The sequence below is a fragment of the Nicotiana sylvestris genome, chromosome 7, assembly GCF_000393655.2.
Source record: "Nicotiana sylvestris chromosome 7, ASM39365v2, whole genome shotgun sequence".
NCBI classification, from domain to species: domain Eukaryota; kingdom Viridiplantae; phylum Streptophyta; class Magnoliopsida; order Solanales; family Solanaceae; genus Nicotiana; species Nicotiana sylvestris.
In genome coordinates this window covers 126,351,120-126,362,341 of record NC_091063.1, presented here as the reverse complement: position 1 = coordinate 126,362,341, position 11,222 = coordinate 126,351,120, and positions in this window count along the sequence as shown.

The following is an 11,222-nucleotide window of genomic DNA, read 5'->3' as shown; positions in this document are numbered from 1 at the left end:
CTAGTCGTGAGACTAATTCTGTCACTCATCATCTAATACGCACTGTTGAATAAGATTAAACCTAAAACATGATTTCTATTTGAAAACGTAGATGGTCAGCAGTGAGTTTATCAAGTTCATGATTAATACACGCCTAATTTAATAATGCAGATCTCATTATTTAAGTCCTATAGGTAGAATCCCTAAATGATCGGGTCTTGGACTATTTTTTAGGCAGTGCAGTAATTAAGTGATACAAGTCTTATTTATGGATCCTATAATCATGATTTTTTAGGCGTGAAGTGGTAAAAACATAGTTAGTAGTACGAATAGTTGAACTGATTGATTGAATCCTATAGAAATGATGATAAGTATTAAATCCTAATACATGATTTCTATGTTTAGTAGTAAAGAGTCAAATGAGTGAACACATAATAGGTCCTATAGGCATGCTTTCTAAACGATATTGTAAATCACGTAGGCAATGTCTAGCTACCAATTGTTTGAGGTCCTAAATTCACGATTTCAAAGTGGGATAGGCAAAGTTGAAGGTCCCATAGGCATGATATCTATTAACAAGTAATACGCAAAAATAAGCATGATAGACAAGCAGCATGTAAAGTTATTTGATCCTATAGGCATGCTTTATACCCATTTATGGGATAATTAAATAACCCTAGGCTGCTTTTGTATTGTCTCCCCATGATTAGTATTTATAAATTACTACAGACCAAATAATATCTGCAGGCCCAATACAAGTAAAAAAATAACCCAATAACACATCTAGGCCTTCAAATAGACTTAGAACTTCAAGTGGATGATAAGCCCAAACTCTAGGTGCAAAAGATCACACTGACAGTGTGCTTCAGACCCAATACCAAACATGGCACAACAGACAGAGCCCAAAAATTAGAAGCAAACCTTTTTTTTTAACAACCAACAAGATTACAAAGATTACAAGCGACAACTTATGTTAACCTGTTATCTAAATGACTTTTAATTTAAGCAAGAACATATGCACATCGGATTCCTAATATTACAACTGATAAAGAGTGAGAGTCTCTAAATAACATCTTAGGAAGTGATATCTAAGAGGTGAAACAGCACATTAATAGTTGATTGGTTCATGTTCTACCTTTACTGAAAAATATACTAGGCGAAATGGCTTTCTGGCCACTTAAACTTGTACCAGATTTTAAAGCCGATATATGAAGTTACATTGTTCCCATTTGAACACTCAAACTCATGTATCCGGTAATTAATAAATCTATTTGACTGTTGACCATGCATATGTGGCAGTGACGGAGATAATGTGGACAAAGTGGGTGCAAGTCACGAAAATTACGCGCATGACTACAATAGTTTTGATTTAAAAAATCTAAAACCAGAAAATAAAATTAAAAAGAAAGATAATAAATCAGACCCACTTCCCCCATCCCTGCAAAATTTCCTTTACCCCTGTGTTCTTTCCAATCCTAAACCCTTTCCAATTCCAAGTATTAATTCCCAGAGCTTCATCCACCTCCTCAACATCCCCATATCCCATCTTCTAACATATTCTCTCCGTCGTCTTATCAAACACCGCTGCCACATTCACCGCCCTTTTAGCATAAGCTTCAATAAACAAACATCCATTACTATTCACGAATTTCTCGCCTTCCTTTGCACTAACAGTCCTAATATTTTCTCCTGCGTCACACTCAGTTATTCACACCACTATTACTGTAGTGTCGCGTTGTTGCAGTATATCTTCAAGCCAACTCGATAGTCGCTCGAAAGTGTGCCTTTTAGTCACATCGTAAACAAGCAAAGCTCCTGTGGCATTTCTATAATAAGCCCTCGGAACTAAAAGGTTTAGAAGGAAAGCAATTTCAAATTAGCGAAGCTCCTGCGACGTCTTTGTAAATAAGAGAAGCTCCTTCAAAAATTTGTATAAGGAATAATGAAAGAAATAAAATAAGAAGGAAATTTTGATAAATTAATTATAAAAAAATAGGACCCCTGATGACACGTGTAAAATAATAAATGGCTTTAGTATTTGACGTGTTCTTTTTGTCAGGCAATTGAGCTACACGCTCTAAAGAAGGGGTTTATTTATATTCAACTGGTTGAGTTGAGGTGCTAAAATGGGAAAGTCAAAAGTTTATATATCGGCTTTAAAATCCGGTACAAGTTTAAGTGGCCAGGAGTCCATTTCGCCAATATACTATTATATGCCTTAATTGAAGTTGTTACCTCTTTTATTTCCACGTATATCTTCCGTAGATGATTATATTGAAGTTATTGTTATCTCTTCTATTGTTGATTTATCCTTATTTGAAATCGTAGTTACATGTTATTTCACTTATCGTTGAGTTGTACTTATTTGGAATCGCCGTTACATGTTGCCTCACTGATTGTTGAGTGATTCTTATTTAGAATCATTGTTACATGTTTTCTCTCTTATCGTTGGGTCATTCTTATTTGGAATTATTGTTACATGTTATCTCTCCTATTGTTGAGTTACTCCCAGTTGATATCATTATTACACACTATCTCTTTCATTGTTGAGTGGAAATCATTATCACTTGTTGTGTTTTTCATTAGATGCGTGTTCTTCCATTTATTTGTGTTTTGTAATGCTTGTGTTGATTTACTTATCGTACTCTCGTGTTATTGTTGTTGTTATTGTTGTAATCTGTGTTGTCGAGCCGAGGGCTATGTGTGGTTCTAGTATTAGAATTGTTTTGAGGAAATGTTGTGGCATATGGGCACATGTGGTACAAGTCATTATATTGTGTTGTTATGTTTTTGGCACATATAATATCGTTGAGAGGATTGTCAGCGTGTTCGTATGTGATTTGTCCGTGCTATTATTATTGATAATTGCACTTGCAGCGTGACAAGGCAGACTATATATATATATATATGAGTGTGTGTGTAGGTTTGTACATGTGGTCAGACAAGGGGGGAATATTATTATGCACGTGTGGCGAGACAAGGCGGGCATTTACTCTATTGTTACACATGTGGAGAGACAAGGTGGGATATATCGGAGATAATTTGTGTTGACTTCTGATGGCCTTGGGGGCAATGATAGTGATGATATTAATGTAGTGGTGTGCCTACCTTGTGTGAGTTATACATTTTATGTTTTGTTGTGTTGTTTTCTATGTCATTCGATATCTCTTCTCTTACTTGTTGACTCAAGTTGTGATAGAACACTTGCACAAGCATACACATAATTAATTACTCATATCAGTTTAAAATGATAAATCTTTATGTTTTGTAACGCCCCGAAGTATTACGTCGAAATTATGCTCTACAGTAAAATATTACGATGGTGCTACCCTCTGCAGTAATATATTACGATGATGTTATGCCTTGCATTATTACATTATAGTGATGTCACACTTCGCAGTATTAAGTTACGATAGTGTTGCACCTAGCAATATTACATTACGATGATGTTATATTTCGCAGTAATAAGTTACGACAATGTTGCACCCTGCAGTATTTTACATTGAATTTGTCGTAAGGTAATTTACATCGGTCCAGGAAAAATATTATTTGAAAATTATAAGGATTATGCTATTTCAAACAAGTGATGAGTAAATTCGTGAAGGTGATAGAGGAAGCAAGTCAAAGAAATGAGTTTTCGTCCAAAGTTAGCATGTTGGGAAAAAATATGCCCCGAGTTAAAATACTCGGTATTTATGGACTAGTGACATACAAGGTACTACATGACCATGCTAGTAAGGTATACAATGTATGTTAAAAGAGAGTAGTATTTAATTAAGTTGAGACAATTTTTAAATTATGCGGGTAATTGCAATTACAGGGTAACATGACATTACCCGATTAACTAATAAGTGGATAAAACTTAATTAATTATACTCCAAAAGACATGTGGCAACACATGAAATGACTAAGCAACTAATTAAACTATGTGGCAACCTAGGAAATGATTATTATCCACAATTATGATACTTGTCCAAGTCTTAGAACAAAGGGATACAAAAGTGACGTTAGTCACTTTCAGAAAGGAGCAACAAGGAATTCTTTCTAAATTAAAAAAAGATTAGAAGCTAAGGAGTCTTCATTTCAAGCCAACAACATCTGTTCCTGGGTTTAAAACCTAGAACTTTGAAGTAGAATATTTTGTTCCAAGCTTCATCCAAAGCGTCCAAGCTTCATTCCAAACAGATTAATTCGTCCAAAAATTTGAACACCAAGTGTCACAACCCAATTCCCGAACTCGGTCGTGATGGCGCCTCTCGTGAAGATATGGATAGATAAACCAAAATGGGACACCTTTTTAAGTAGTTAATTATCATAAACAGTAATAAACATAATATAATATCCATAGGTTGCGAAAACTTTAACGATAACAACAGTGAAAACCATCCTGACACAGCCCAAACCGGGGTGTCACAAGTCAGGAGCTACTACAGAATCTGCTATAGGTCTACAAAGTACGGAATCCGATACAACAGTCTGAAGAAAACATAAATGATAGAGGATAAGAGATACAAGGGGTTGCGGAGGTCAACAGCTACCTCGTAACTCCAAATCACTGCCTAGCCTAAAAGGAATCAGTGCTCAGGTGCGGACTCTGCTATGCCTGAATCTGCACACACGGTGCAGGGAGTAATGTGATTACTCCAACTCAGTGAGTAATAATTATAAATAATGGCTGAAAGTATGAAAACACGTAAAGACACAAAGAAATTCCATATCAAGCAATAAAATCACTTAAAGTAGTAAATCCGTGAAGAAATCAAATGATATTCCTTTTTAAAACAAGTAAAATAGGTAATTTAACAAGTAAATAGCAAGTAGAAATCTGCCCCTCGGGCACATTATCAATCGCTCAAAATAGTATCAACCCCTCGAGCTCACTCTCAGCAAAGTATCAGCCCCTCGGGATCAGTATCAATCACTCAGAACAGTATCAGCCCCTCGGGCTCACTCTAAGCACAGTATCAGCCCCTCGGGCTCACTCTGAGATCATAACGGGTACCCGTGCTCACTGTGGGTGTGCAGACTCCGGAGGGACCCCTTACAGCCCAAGCGCTATATCAAGCCACCTTGTGGCATCATCACTCGGGCACTTGGACTCACATCACTAGGCACTCTGCCTCATATCACTCAATCCACCTCATGGCATATAAAGTATCTCAGGCCCTCGGCCTCATATCACTCAGCATATCCTCACATATAGCCCTCGACCTCACTCAGTCCAAAAATCATCACAAGCCTCTTGGGCATTATTAAAATAGTAGTTCTCAGCCCAAAACATGATGTAGAAATATCATTTAAGTTTCAAATCTGAGTAAAAGTGGCTTAGTTTGTAAAACAATAGATATCAACAGGACTGAGTTCAAATAATAAGTCAAGCAGTGAGGAAACAGTGATAAAAATCCCTGAAGGGTTCAAATAGTTGGTACGAAGCCCAAATATGGCAATCATTCCAAATCATGATGATAACAAATGAATTTCAGTCAAATACGCGGTAAAATCATCAATCTGGATGGACCAAGTCATAATCCCCAGTAGTAAAAGACCCCACGCTCATTATCCAGCGCGTATCTTGCCTCAATATAGCACTACGATGTGCAATCCGGGGTTTCAAACCCTCAAGACATCATTTACAATCATCACTCGCCTCGAATTGGCTAATTCTCTAGCTCAATATGCCTTTGCCTCTCGAATTGGCCTCCACGCGAGTCGAATCTATCCAAAATCAGAACGAATACGTCACATATGCCAAGGGAACAAAGCCCAAGCGAAAACATTTGAAAAATATCAAAATCTCGAAATTAGCAAAATCCGAGCCCCGGGCCCACATCTCGCAATCGGGTAAAATTAACATTTTCAGAATCCTCATACCCTAACGAGTCTAACCATACCAAAATTATCCAATTCCGATACCATTTGGTCCTTCAAATTATTATTTTATATTTTTGAAAGGTTTCCCAATTTTATTCCTAAATTCCATCCCAAATCATGAATTAAATGATGAATTCGATGGTAGATTCATGTACTCTAGCCAAATCTAAGTTAGAATCACTTACCCCGATGAATTTTTTAAAACACCTTCGAAAAATCGCCAAAATCCGAGCTCTCTAGGTCAAAATATCAAATAAAACCCAAAACCTTGTATTTATAGGGTACCCCTCAGATTTCAGCCTACGCGGTCCATACCAAAGCGACCACGTGGCGCACAAGCCAGTGCGGTCCGCGCAAAAACAACCGCGGACGCACAAGCCTTCCTCTGCAGTGATAGGCTTTAGTATTTTGGCCATAAAATTCGCTACAGATGTCTAAATTGTGATATCTTTATATTTCGGAAAACTACATACGATGGGCTACAACTTTCGTTTTTGCATCACCTCAAAATTCCCTGTAGATCAAAAGATATGAACTTTCGAAGTTGGACCAGCGGGAAGGTTTTTCACCGCGGCCGCACCTCCTTTTGTGCGGTCCGCACGACACCTACCGCACCCGCGCCCACTTTTGTGCGGTTCATACAGTACTCACCTCGGGCGAAATCATTTTTGTGCTGACCGCGTGGGTGAGTTCAGGGCCTGCAACCCTTCTGGACCTGCTACGGCCATGATTTTCGCACTAAAACATCCTGGAACCTACCCGGATCCCCTGAAACTTCAAACTAATTGTACCAACATATCCCATGACATAGTTCAAACTTGTTCAACACTTCGGAACGCTTACAACAACATCAAATCACCAATTTAACATATGATTCAAGCCTAAGAACTCCAAGAACTCTTAAATTAAGCTTTCGATCAAAAGGTCTATCAAATCTCGTCTGAATGACCTGAAATTTTGCACACACATCCCAAATGACACAACGAAGCTACTGAAACTCTCGGAATTCCATTCCGACCCCTATATCAAAATCTCGCCTATCACTGGAATTTGCCAAAATATCAATTTTGCCAATTCAAGCCTAAATCTTCTCTACAACTCCAAAACCCATTCTGATCGCGCTCCTAAGTTAAAAATCACCTTCCGAAGCTAACTGAACCATCGACAACTCACTTCCGAGCCTTCTAACAAATAAGTCAACATCTGGTTGATTTTTCCAGCTTAAGCCTTCTTAAAAGAGACTAAGTGTCTCATTTCTTACCAAATCCTCTCCGAACTCGAACTAATCAACCCGATCACATAAAACACGAATAACAAAGCGTAAACAAGATGAAATGGGGAAAACGAAGCGGTAATTCATGAGACGACTGGCCGGATCGTCACATCCTCCCCAACTTAAACAAACGTTCGTCCTCGAACGAGTCAAGAAACATACCTAAAGCCTCGAATAGGTGATGATATCTGCTCTGCATCTCCCGCTTGCTCTCCCAGGTAGCCTCCTCCATGGGCTGACCTCTCCACTGCACTTTCACTGAAGCTATACCTTTTGACCTCAACTTTCGAACCTGACGACCCAAAATAGCTACTGTCTCCACATCAAAGGTCAAATCATCATCCAACTGAACCGTGCTGAAGTCCAAAACATGAGATGGATCTCCGATATACTTCCGGAGCATAGAAACATGAAATACCGGATGCACACTCGGCAAACTAGGTTGCAACGCAAGCTCATAAGCCACTTCCCCAATCCTCCGAAGCACCTCAAAAGGCCCAATAAACCGCGGACTCAACTTGCCTTTCTTCCCAAACCTCATAATACCCTTCATGGGCGAAACCTTCAGCAAGACCTTCTCACCAACCATGTAGGACACATCTCAAACCTTCCTATCCGCATAACTCTTCTGACGCAACTGCGCTGTACGAAGCCTCTCCTGAATCACTTTCACCTTCTCTAAGGCATCCTGAACCAAATCTGTCCCCAATAGTCTAGCTTCGCCGAGCTCGAACCAACCAACCGGAGATCTACACCGCCTCCCGTACAAAGCCTCATTTGGAACCATCTGAATACTCGACTGGTAGCTGTTATTGTAAGCAAACTCTTCAAGTGGTAGAAACTCATCCCATGAACCTCCAAAGTCAATAACACAAGCACGCAACATGTCCTCCAATATCTGAATCGTACGCTCGGATTGTACGTCCGTTTGAGGATGAAAAGCTGTGCTCAACTCCACCTGAGTACCCAACTCTCACTGAACAGATTTCCAAAACTAGGAAGTAAACTGAGTACCTCTATCTAAGATGATGGAGACCGGAACACCATGCAACCGAACAATCTCCCGGGTATAAATTGCTGCCAACCGCTCTGAAGAATAGGTAGTACATACATGGATGAAGTGCGCGGACTTAGTCAGCCGATCCACAATCACCCAAATAGCATCAAACTTCTTCAAAGTTCGAGGAAGTCCAACCACAAAGTCCATAGTAATTCTCTGCCACTTCCACTCGGGAATAACCATCTGCTGAAGCAAGCCACCCAGTCTCTGATGCTCATATTTTACCTTCTGACAGTTGAGACACCGAGCTACAAATCCCAAAACATCTTTCTTCATTCTTCTCCACCAATAGTACTGCCTCAAATCCTGGTACATCTTTGCAACACTCGAATGGATAAAATGCCGCGAGCTATTGGCCTCCTCCAGAATCAACTCTCTAAGCCCATCCACATTGGGCACACAAATCTGGCCCTGCATCCTCAACACACCATCATCACCGACGGTCACATCTTTGGCATCATCATACTGAACTCTGTCCTTAAGGAAAAGAAAATGCGGATCATCATACTGGCGCTCTCTGATACGATCATATAAGGAAAACCGAGAAACCACACATGCCAACACCCGACTGTGCTCCGAAATATCCAATCTCACGAACCGATTGGCCGAGGCCTGAACATCAATTGCAAGGGGTCTCTCCCCAACTGGAATATATGACAAACTCCCCATGCTCACTGCCTTTCGGCTCAACACATCGGCCACTATATTGGCCTTTCCCGGATGGTACAATATAGTGATATCATAGTCCTTAAGCAATTCCAACCATCTCCGCTGCCTCAAATTAAGATCCTTTTTCTTGAACAAATGCTGAAGACTGCGATGATCGATGAATACCTCACAAGATACACCATACAAATAATGCCTCCAAATCTTCAATGCATGAACAATGGCAGCCAACTCCAAATCATGAATAGGGTAGTTCTTCTCATGGGGCTTCAACTGACGAGAAGCATAAGCAATAACTCTACCCTCCTACATCAATACACACCCAATCCCAACTCTCGAAGCATCACAATACATGGTATATGAACCTGAAGCTGATGGTAAACCCAACATTGGAGATGTAGTCAAGGCTGTCTTGAGTTTCTGAAAACTCTCCTCACACTCGTCCGACCATATAAATGAAACACCCTTCTGAGTCAACTTGGTCAAGGGCGATGCGATAGGTGAGAATCCCTAAACAAACTGGTGATAATAGCCTGCCAACCCAAGAAAGCTACAAATCTCTGTGGCAGAGAACGGTCTGGGCCAACTCTAAACCACCTCTATCTTCTTCGGATCAACCTGAATACCCTCACTGGACACCACGTGCTCCAAGAAAGCCACTGAACTGAGCCAAAACTCACACTTGGAGAATTTTGCATAAAGCTTCTCCTCCCTTAATCTCTGCAATACAACACTCAAATGCTCTGCATGCTCCTCTTAACTACGCGAGTACACCAGAATATCATCAGTGAATACAATAACAAATGAATCCAGATAAGGTCGAAATACACTGTTCATCATATGCATGAATGCTGCTGGGGCATTGGTTAGCCCGAAAGACATGACAAGAAACTCATAGTGACCATATATAGTCCTGAACCAGTCTTAAGAATATCTGAATCCCTGATCTTCAACTGGTGATAGCCCGAACGGAGATCAATCTTAGAGAACACCCTCGCTCCCTGAAGCTGATCAAATAAATCATCAATGCGAGGCAAAGGATACTTGTTCTTAATTGTTACTTTGTTCAATTGCCTATAATCAATGCATATTCTCATCGTGCCATCCTTCTTCTTCACAAACAAAACCGGTGCACCCCAAGGTGACACACTAGGTCGAATGAACCCCTTATCTAGGAGTTCCTGAAGCTGTTCTTTCAATTCCTTCAACTCTACTGGTGCTATACGATATGGCATAATAGAAATGGGTTGAGTGCCCGGCACCAAGTCAATACAAAAATCAATATCCTTGTCCGGTGGCATGCCCGGCAGGTCTGGAGGAAACACATCGGGAAAATCCCTCACAACTGGGACAGAATCGATACTAGGAGTGTCAACTCCAACATCTCTCACAAATGCTATATATGAAAGACAACCCTTCCCAACCAAACGTTGGACCTTCAAGAAAGATATCACTCTGCTAGGAATATAATCAGTCACACCATGCCACTCAATCCGCGGTACACCCGGCATAGCCAAAGTGACTATCTTAGCATGGCAGTCTAGAATAGCATGACACAGAGATAGCCAATCCATGCCCAAAATGGCATCAAAATCTACCATGCTCAATAGCAATAGGTCTACTCAGGTCTCCAGACCCCCAATGGTCACCACGCATGATCGGTACACATGGTCTACAAAAATAGTATCGCCCACCGAGGTAGATACATGAACAGGTAAAGCAAGAAACTCACGGGGCGTACCCAAATAACAAGCAAAGTATGATGACATATAAGAAAAGGAGGAACCGAGATCAAATAATACAGAGGCATCTCTGTGGCACACTAAAACAATACCTGTAATGATAGCATCTGAAGCAATAACATCTGGCCTTCCGGGAAGTGCATAAAAATGGGCCTGACCGCCCCCTGATCGACCTCCCCTTCTGGGGCGACCCCTGCCTACCTGACCTCCACCCCTAGATAGCTGGGCGGGTGGTGAGGCAACTGGAGCAGAAGTCGAGGGCTGACCCCTCTGCTGAGATGAACTAGCAATACGACGAGGACACTGCCTCCACACATGTCCAAACTCTCCACACTCAAAAAAACTCCCAGGTGATGGAGAAGGGGACTGAAGAGAACCCCACACACCAGAGTGACCAACTGATGCACTCGGTATCGAAGAACCCTGGGGTGGGAGGGCACTAAGTGATGACTGGCCCTGCTGAGTACCGTGATAACCATGACCCGAAGATGCCCCACGATAACTTGGGCGAGCTAACTGAGCAGGCCTGAAAGAACGGCCTCTACCATGCTAAAACTGACCCCTCGAAGGAGAACTACTCTAACTTCCAGATCCTCAAGGCCTCTTGTCCTCCCTCTCATCTCGATCCTGA